Below are 9,585 nucleotides of genomic sequence, written 5' to 3'. Positions count from 1 at the left end.
AAAAAAAAAAAAAAAAAAAGCATATTTTCTGATTTGTAAAATAAAGATTTGGTATAGGAAATTTGGAAAATACAAAAAAGTTTAAAGAAATCAAAAGTCATGTGTTTCCCAAAGCACGGTAAGAACTGGCAGGAAAGCAACCCTCCCAATCTTCCCTTCTCTTCCTGCAACCCCGCAGAGCAACTGCATTCTCAACAGGAACAAAACCCAGAGAGACAGCAGAGGGCAAACAACAGGTATGAGACCCCTCAACCCACTTCCCCTGCCTCTCAGCTCCCCCTCCCTTCGGTCCTCTCACAGTCGTGTTATCGCAGGTGTAATTAACAGGAGAGACTTCTGAGATGGAGCCTGGAATGCTGGGCCACCTCTTGCCACTGTCCCCTCCCATTCCCCGGTGGAGCCAATCTGCCCCTGAGCAGCCACAGACAGTTCACACCAGGTCTCAGCTCCAGATCTCCACTTGCCCCCAGCACACCCCTCCTGCCTTCCATGAGGCCCACATCCTCCAAAGCTCAGGGCTTGGGACTCTCTGGCTCCATGAGTCCTGTGAGTCCATGTTCACCCTCACCACCATCCACTTTTCTCAGTGCCTACACTCTACCTCAACTGAATATGCCCATGGACCCAAAGTTATCGCTTACTCTTAACTCCATCAGCATTGGCCAGGGCCGAACAGAGTGCTACTCCACACCCCGCCTTCTCCAGAAACATCAGGTAGACCAGCAGGAAGCCCTTCTCGATGACAGGTAGGGCTGTATTTGCAGGCAGAAAATCGAGCTCATTCCATGCCCGGCTACTATACCTGCTGCCCTTACAAACTAAGGAGAGTGGCTTTGCCTTTCCAAGTATCGATTTCCCTCTCTGCAAACTGGGGATGCCAGCACCTTCCCCACCCACCTCTGAGGCTTGTGAATACAAAATACCGCACAATGAGTTATTATTAAAATAAACAGAGCAGCAAACAGCCACGCAGCCTACACCACTCCTCTTTGTCCTGCCCTACCTTCAGGCAAGCCTGTCCACTTTTCCCAATTAGCCTGTGAACGGTCCAAGGGCGTGCCCATCAGAGCCATCACCTGCCCTGCTTAGGGAAGGCTCCCTGGAGCCCCCAGGTGGCCCTGGCACACATCACAGAGCCAGCCAGCTGTGACTTTCACCCTGTGGAGACTGCCTCAGGCTGCCCGGAGTTTATGCAACAAAGGAAACCACAGCGGGGAGCAAACACATTCTGGAAAAGCATTAACAAATGCGACACTCCATCAGGAGGAGACCCAGGAGGCCACTTCGGGGAGCCCGCAGCACCCAAAGTCCCTGCTGTAAGTGGGATAGATGCCACACAGGCATTTGGTCTTAATTAATAAGTGGATTAAGCCAAAGGCATGGCTTCTGGGAAGGAAGGACGAAAGGAAGGAAGGGTGGCTTCACGCCTTCTTGCAGAAATCTACCACCCTCTTCTAGAACACACGGAACCCCCAGAGTAGCCCACTCTGGAAAGAGCATGGTGTGAGGCAGCAAAGTTTTTTTTTTCATACCTAACAAAACCACTCACTGGCTTTGTGACCCTGACTAAGACAGTCTCTTGATCGGAGCCTCAACTTCTCTGCTTGTGAAATGAGCAGTTATATGTGATGCATCCCTTGAAATGCTAAGACAGGCCTGACCACTGCAGGTGACAGGTCCTGGGGGTGGGAATGCAGCGAAGAGGAAGGAACAAGGATGTTCCCTGCACAGGGATCTTGCACACTCCGCACCTGGCTGCAGCAGATGTCCAGCCCTTACTGACAAAGCAGGCGGCACTTGCCGGATTTCCCGTGAGCGTTTATCTTCTCCCACCAAATGGACTCAGGATGCAGGCATTTCGCATCTTAGTGAACAGCGTCGCACCCAGCTTTGCTACATGGATAGTCACTGCTTGAACATTTGTCGTTGGAATGATTGATTTAGAAAGCATGCCCTCTAATTTGTAAAATAACATGTTTACTGGAGGAAATTTGGAAAGTACAAAAAAGTTTAAAAAATCAAAAGTCTTATGTTTCCCAAAATGCAGTGATAACCACTATGAAGATTTTGATAATATAATATTCTGTTCTAGTTTTCAGGACTACATACACCTTTTGTTTTAATTGCAATTATAGTCTATTTACTTTTAAGTCTTTACTTACTTAATATATATTATTAGCATTTTCCCATATTCTTATGTATTATTCAATGTAATTTTAATAGTTTTCTTGATTTCCATTTTATGGAGGAGCCATATTGTATTTAATTAATGCCTTCATGCAATGTTTTGTTGTAATGAATAATGCTGAAAGGAATATTCTTAATTAGAACTATTTTGCACATCTCTAACTATTTCCTAGGATAAATTCCTAGAAAAGGAATTGCTTACTGGTTCAAAGGGTATATTTTTTTAAGACACATCTCCTATGTGTCCAAATTACCTCATTTCACATATCCGCCAGCTAAGTCTAAAAATGTCTATTTCCCAACAACACTGGATATGATATTATCATTTTTAAATTCTGCTAATCTGTTAAATGGATAATGATACCTTGTATTAATTTCACATTTTTGTTATTAGTGAGGAGAGACATTTTTACATATTTTTCTGGCCACTTATTTCTTTTGTTATGCGAACTGTCTATTCCCATTCTTTGCTCACTTCTCTATCAGGGAAAGGCTGATTTTTAAAAACGCTTTTCAAAAAAGAGAATGAATCCACAAACGCCCTGAATGACCCCATTCCCCACGTCTCACAGCCACCTCCATTGAGGCATTAATTCAAATGTCCAGTGTAGATCCTTCTCCTATAGTTTAAATCCATTTCCTCCCATCCCATCTTCAGTGGGAACACTGCTCTCTCTTTCATTTAACACCATGACCTTTCTTTGTCACCTGTCAGCTTTTCCTCCAGAGGATGAATAATTCCTCTTCATTTTTCCCTGATCTAGTGTAACTTATGAAGTCAAGTATCTGCGTCGATGCTGCCCTCCTCCCCCTCCCCATTGCCACTGTCTTCCTGCGGACCCTCGCCATTTCTCACCTGGACAGCAGCAAATTACTTCTGAACTGGCCTCTCTGGCCCAAGTGTGACCCTCTCCCCTTTGTGCCCCTCTCAAACCTCACCTCCACTCTTCATTTCACAACTGCTGGACCATTTTTCCTAGATGCAAATGTGAGCATGTCATTTCCTGCTTGACACTTTTCTGCTCCTTCATTTGGCAGTGACCCCTCCCTACCTAGTGGGCATCCACAACCCTAGCTTCCCTTGCCCCCAAAACATGCCTTGTATGAGCAGATTCAGCAACATCTACATCTCACCGACACATTGTGCCAATCATGCGCTGGATGGAGTTTTGCCACCATGGCACCCTCTTTCCCACCCTCCTCCCATCCACCTGATGGTACCTATTCAAGCCTCAGGTCCCATTCAGGTATTCCTCGCTCCCGGAGGCTTCTCTGCCCGCCCAAAATAAGGAGAATCATGGGGTACCCTGCACCCAGATGTACTCTATCCACTTAATACACCTGACTATATTCCAGTAAGGTCTGTGGCATCAAAATCAAGGGCAGGGGTTGGATGTGGCAGTGTGTGCTTGTAATCCCAGAACAACTTTGGGAGCTAAGGTGGGAGGACTGCTTGAGGCCAGGAGTTCGAGGCTACAGTAAACCATAATTGCACCATTGCACTCCAGCCTGGGCAACAGAGTGGGGAGAGGAGAGGAGAGGAGAGGAGAGGAGAGGAAGGAAGAAGGGAGAAGGGGGAAAGGGGAAGGGGGAAAGGGAAAGGGGGAAAGGAGAAGAGGGAAGGAGAAATTGAAGACAGTGTGGTGATCTCAGTGAACATCATTGCGAGTGGTAAGGACACATGGTGGGCACTGGGTTGGCCACCCTGCCTGGTGTATCCCTTGGGTTCTTTCCATGGTCCATGTGGGCTGCTGTGCCCTCAGCAGATGGGCACTGCCATCCCTGGGTTTCCTCCCTTTCTGGGCTGACCCCCCACTCCTCCTGCATGTGCACCTTCCCAGGCTTGAGCCTGTCTCACATCCTGGGCTCCCTGCCTGGCCCACCCAGCCCCTGGCGTTCCCTGGGCCCTCTGCCCCGAGACTTCTCCAAGCCTTGTCTCAGCCAATCTCTGGAAGGGCACCCTGCCCTGCTGCCTGAGGGGCTGATGGTCTTGTTGGGCCAATTCTTGAAGGAGAAGAACTCCCCCTTCCTTCTGGTAGATCCCCTAGTCCCTAACCCCATGTGGGGCACAAAGGCCCAGGATGCCTTTGTTAGCACAAGGATGCCCTGGCCAGCCAGGGGCATGGAAGGGTCGTGCCTCCCCACAGGACACTGACTACCGACCCCACACTGTCCTCTTGCTGCCTAGCTCAGCATTAACTGGGGTGCTTTCTTCTTTCTTCTCAGGGCTACACACAGGATAGTTTTATTTTGTGGCCCTCAGTTCACCAATTTATCTCGCTTCCTATGTGGCTCAAACCAACACAAAGAAAAGCCTTCCACAGCTGGCCACAGCCTCATTCTCAAAACTGTGAGACTCCCTGACTTCACTGACAGCCCGCCTTTGGGTCTGGAGCTAGGCCACCATGTATGTGGCAGTGTACACTCTCCACTGGGCCACCCCTCCACCATCCCCGAACGCCCTCACATGGTATGTTTCATCCTGTTCCGTAAGGTAACAGGTCATGTGTCTTACCCATGGTGTTCCCATGGTATGGACCCATCTTGTTTCATTTATCCAATGAGAAGTTCGCAGAGATAATCTAAAGTCTCTCTTCCCTTCATAAGATTCAGATTAAGTATCTCATTCCTCCCGTGTCTCTCTACTCATCCTCTTCTGGTCTACCCATCCCCTCCTCTCAGCTCTGGTTTCTAGAACACATTCCCACCACCCTGGCCTCAGAGCCACACGCAGGAGCCCCCACAGGGATGGGTCAGCAGCCCCTCCCAACCACTCAACCAGAACTAAAGAGTTATCGGCATAAATAGGGAAGGTGGAGTGGAGTGCATGGTGTTAGTAACAGGCACTCAATAAATATTGCTTAACCACAGGTGTCCCTGTCTTTGCCATTTGGTTACAGAGAAATTAAGAGCCTAGAGAGAGCAAATGGTCTATTCAATTTGGAAACGAGAAGAAAATGAGCTACAAAGCAAATAACACTGACTTGGGAGATGGAGGACCTGGATTCTGGTCCTCCCTCTGCTATCGGCCACTGTGTGACAACGCCAAGGCCTGCTACCTCTCTGGGCATCATCTTCCACATCTGGAAGTGAAAGATTAGACTTGATGAAAGATCCCCACACAGTCGACAGAATCTGCCAGTCCAGGTGGCAGCTGGTGCAGGGCAAGGGAGGGGTCTCCAGGCTCAGGGTAGCAGCCCAGGCAGGCTACATTCCTTTTTCCTTCATCCCAGGGACTCTGGTTTTCAGTCACTTCAATAGTCCCAGAGAGAAGGTGAGGTTTTGGAGAAATAGGTAAGGGTTCTCATCAGCAGAGGGCACAGATGCCTGGATTCGATGGCCCTTGTCTTTCCCTCCTCACAGATCTGTGGCTCCTCCTCCAGCTAAAACCCCTGGCTTATCCATTTCCTAAAGACCATCACAGAGGCTCAACAACCTTCCCTTTTTAGCACTCTTGCTGATGGAAAATTCTTCCTCATACCTAATCTAAGTCCATCTGCTGCAATTTCTGTCTATTTTCTCTAGTTCAATCCTTGCTGGAGATGGAGAACAGCTGGTCGCCATCCTCCATATAACATCCCCTCCTAAACCAAAATCAGTTATTACATCAGCCCTCATCCTGTGTTTCTTCTGGTACAACAACCACTGTTCCCTCCGAGCTGCCCTCATGGATTCCAGCTCTGAAAGCACCGCTGATCACCATGGCCCACACGGGAGGATGCTCTGCAAGCTCCAAGAGCTTCCAGAGCTGTAGCATCTGCAGTGGGATGTAGGGCTCTGTGGCAAAATCAAGAGAGAAAGTTGGAGCGGAAAGGAGCCTGTGAGGACGTGGTCCCGACCTCTGGCTCTATGTCTAAGGGGATTGAAAGTCAGAAAGGGCACATAAGCACGTGCCCAAGTTCAAATCTGAGGGTTCTAGCTCAAGTGCCAGAGTCCAGATAGTAACATCACAAAGTCCTGAGACACTGCAGCATGTTGTCAGCACGGGTCAGAGCAGGACCAGCCAGAGCTAAAAAGTGAAGACCACCATTCCTCACTCTGCTCCCCATCCAAACTCTGTCCACCCAATCCCACTAGCAGGTGCCTGGAATTCGACTGCACACATCTTTTGTTTTCTTTCCAGCTTTTTAATTTTAGGTCCAGGGGTACATGTGCGGGTTTGTTATAATGGATAAATTACATGTCGCGGGGGTTTGGTGTACAGGTAGATTATTTCGTCACCCAGGTAATAAGCATAGTATCTGATAGGCAGGTTTTTGATTCTCACCCTTGTCCTGCCCTCCACCCTCAAGGCCCCTATTTTTCCCCTCTTCATGTCCAAGTGCTTAGCTCCCACTTATAAATGAGAACATGCACACATCTTTGATTTCCTTTAAGAACTTAAATACCTCTGTAAGTGGCAACACTATTAACTGTTCACACCTTAGTATGAATGAGTAGATTTGATCCTTTCCAACTATTAATAGATTTAGGGGTGAAAACAAAGAACAAAGAAACTGAGAGCACAGCAGACAAATTTCCCTGCATGCTAATGTTTCCAAGGTCAGCTCTGTGCATGGGGCTGCAGCAGGCACAGGCCTCTGCACAGTGGCGCAGTGAGGGCTTGCGCCTGGTGGGACTCCCTGGGTGTCAGACAGGACTGTGCTTCAAAGCATCTGCCCTGTCCACCTCACACAGGTCAGCTGCACCACTCCAGGTGCTCTGGCGAGGTCTGCATACAACTGAACTTAGGGAAAGGATTACCTCATTGCTCCCCCAGGACAGGCTCCCATCACATCCCACAGTTCCTATTGTCCCCTAGTTAACTCTTTCAGGAGTGAGGTGCACAAGGCATCTACAATTAGATCTCCACCCTGGGGACCCCTGAAATGACAGGAAGGAAGAAACAAAAAGTAACCAGGAAAGAGAGGTACCCCTGCGTTTCAGATTAAGATTACCTAGATACCTGCTTCAGTGTGAAATATCTCCCAAGGGGGGAAGGGAGGAAGGGAGGAAGAGGCACGAGCATGAGAAAGAGAGTGAGACAGATGAACAATTTACTCATAATTTGGGCTATGAAAATTTCCTAAATGAAAGATGAAGAGGGAAAATAACAGAGTGTGGTTAATACATTTCAAGGTCTAGGTTTCAAAACAGCCTTCACCCCACCTTTAATAGATGGAAATAGTGTGCTCCAACCTCTTCAACTTTCTGAGATGTTCCTGAGTGTTTCAAATCTCCAGAAATACCTTCCTCTAGGACAGTCAGGGAATTCACACATCCACAGAAAAAAACAAGGCATTGCAAAAGCGTTTACCAAAACAAACACAATAGACGTGCTTATTAGATTTCCCCAAAGCCACAAAAGTAAATGTTAAAGTAGAAGGCAAAAAGGCTCTTCTCTGATAAAAATTTTAATATGTTTTCAGTCTTATTTCAGGGGACAATTGTCTTTAACAGAAAAATCAGCACAAAATGACAAGATCAAAGTAGGTTGGCAAAAAGATTACTTACGGATATGTTTAGGATGAAAAGGGATAACAGAAGGATGACAGGGATGGAGGGACAGAAGAATAAAGAGAGGACTTTTATTTGCCAGGTAACTCACGCAGGGCTTGGAAAAGCAGAAAGACACAACCCCTTCCCACCATAGTTGGTTAAAAGAGAGAGAGAGATCCAATTTGGCCAATTGGGAAGAGGAGAAAATGCTGGGTCTGTGGATGCTGCTTATCCAGGGTCCTGGCCAAAGCTATCATGTTTGATGAAATGACAAGTAACACATTTAATCTCCTGAGCATCCATCGGTCTTTGCAAACACAAACAGGCACGCAGCTTCACAAGGAGTTAATTAGCCTAACACCAGCAATTCGATTCTCCAAACTGGATCGCAGCAGAGGCGCTGGGTCCTGGGTTTCACACCTCACCCCATCCAAGGTGAAGCTGTGATGAGGGTGTTTTGCACTTCGTCAATTATTTTTCAGCTCCTAGGATCCTTTTTTTGGTCTAAAGTTGTTATTTTAATGATCTCTGTTCCGAATGGGGAAATACAAGAAAGAGGAATGAGGAGGAGGCAGAGGGAAGGAAAGCAAGCGCTCCAGTGTGTCCCACTTGTACTTTCCAAGGCCCCCTCCACCCCCTCCCCCAACACTGCCTCTTCTCTCTGTGCATGAGTCACCCTTCAGGAGCTGTTTCAAATGCCTTACTTCTAATGTTCCTATCACGATAGAAATCCAGCAGACTGGCATCAATTAAAGGGAACCCCCAGTTTTGCTATCCTCAAACTCAAAAGCATTTTCTGGTTTCCTTACCGCCTTCATGAAAGCCAAGGTGCTCTCATGCAAGATCCCCCATGTGCTGGCGGCTGCCCCTCCTGGGCTCCCTGGGGGTCATGTGCCCCGGAGAGGCCACAGAGGACGACGTCCATGGCTAACCATGCCCACCGGCTGGGAAAAGTTCAGCTTCCACTCCAGGTCCCCCAAACACAAAGGGATTATAATTGGCAGGGCTGCAAATTTGTTTTGTTTACTGTCAGATAGGATGTACAGAAGAGAACGCTGATGGTATTTTGACCCCCATCCCCCCAAAAAAATAGGCAGGCATTTTTTTTTTACCATTGTAAATAGAGCTTCAATAATCACAGTTCCCACCCAAAATAGCTGCCTACAGGAGGTGGAGGAGAATCTGTTGTGGTGGTTAAAGAAAATAAGAATTAAAAAGTGAAAGGGATTTGTGGAGCTGGAGAATCAAGACTATCATCTGCATCTCCGCGGAAGGGTGCCCTGAGGAAGAGGTGTCACTGGAGAATCCCTCCCCAAACATGCATTTCTTGTCGGGACTGGGAATCGAAATCCCCAGCTGCAGGTTTAACGGGAATCGGAGAGAAGAAAATCATCTGAACTCTCCAACACCCCTGGGACTTGGAAGATCTCCCCCAGACTATCAGCTTCAGAGTATCCCGCAGGTAGGCAGCGTACCTGGTGAAGTGCGGTGGGCACACAAGCAGAAGCTGCCTTCGCAGAAGAGGAAGGAAGTTCAAGACCAAGCACACTGCCTGCTTCCCCATGGGTTGCTGTTTCCTAGTGGCTCACCTCCCTAACATCTCCCTTTGGCAGAAGGGAGGCAGAGGGAGAAAGGAGTTTCCCAAGGGTCTCAGAGCAAGAGAGTCCCTTGAGGTCTCATGATTTAGAACGCTCAAGGGTGCTTCTGGGCTGAACCAGCTGCCTGCCAGGGTGAGCTGTTGTACTTGAAGAGCAGTTAGCAGAAGCAGTGTGGATGGTGACTTCGGCATCACCTCTGCCACAAATGCACCTGTGCACCGAAACTACCTGCGCACCTACAGGGAGCCAGCCCCTCCACCAGCCTCCACCTCCCAGAGCTGCGGGGATGCTCCGGGCCAGGCACCCGTTCTGGGGACAAGGG

At 48.2% G+C, this 9,585-nt stretch overlaps 1 protein-coding gene across 2 annotated transcripts in view; it reads right to left on the bottom strand.

The window, feature by feature from the left end:
• The window catches only part of ZMAT4 (zinc finger, matrin-type 4), a 413,388-nt gene that overhangs the window by 402,842 nt on the left and 961 nt on the right, over window positions 1-9,585 (bottom strand). The window lies entirely within an intron of this gene.

This window comes from Mandrillus leucophaeus, unplaced genomic scaffold (assembly GCF_000951045.1).
Source record: "Mandrillus leucophaeus isolate KB7577 unplaced genomic scaffold, Mleu.le_1.0 Scaffold824, whole genome shotgun sequence".
NCBI lineage: Eukaryota > Metazoa > Chordata > Mammalia > Primates > Cercopithecidae > Mandrillus > Mandrillus leucophaeus.
The sequence above is the reverse complement of the archived record's forward strand: the minus strand, read 5'-3'. Positions and strand labels throughout refer to the sequence as shown.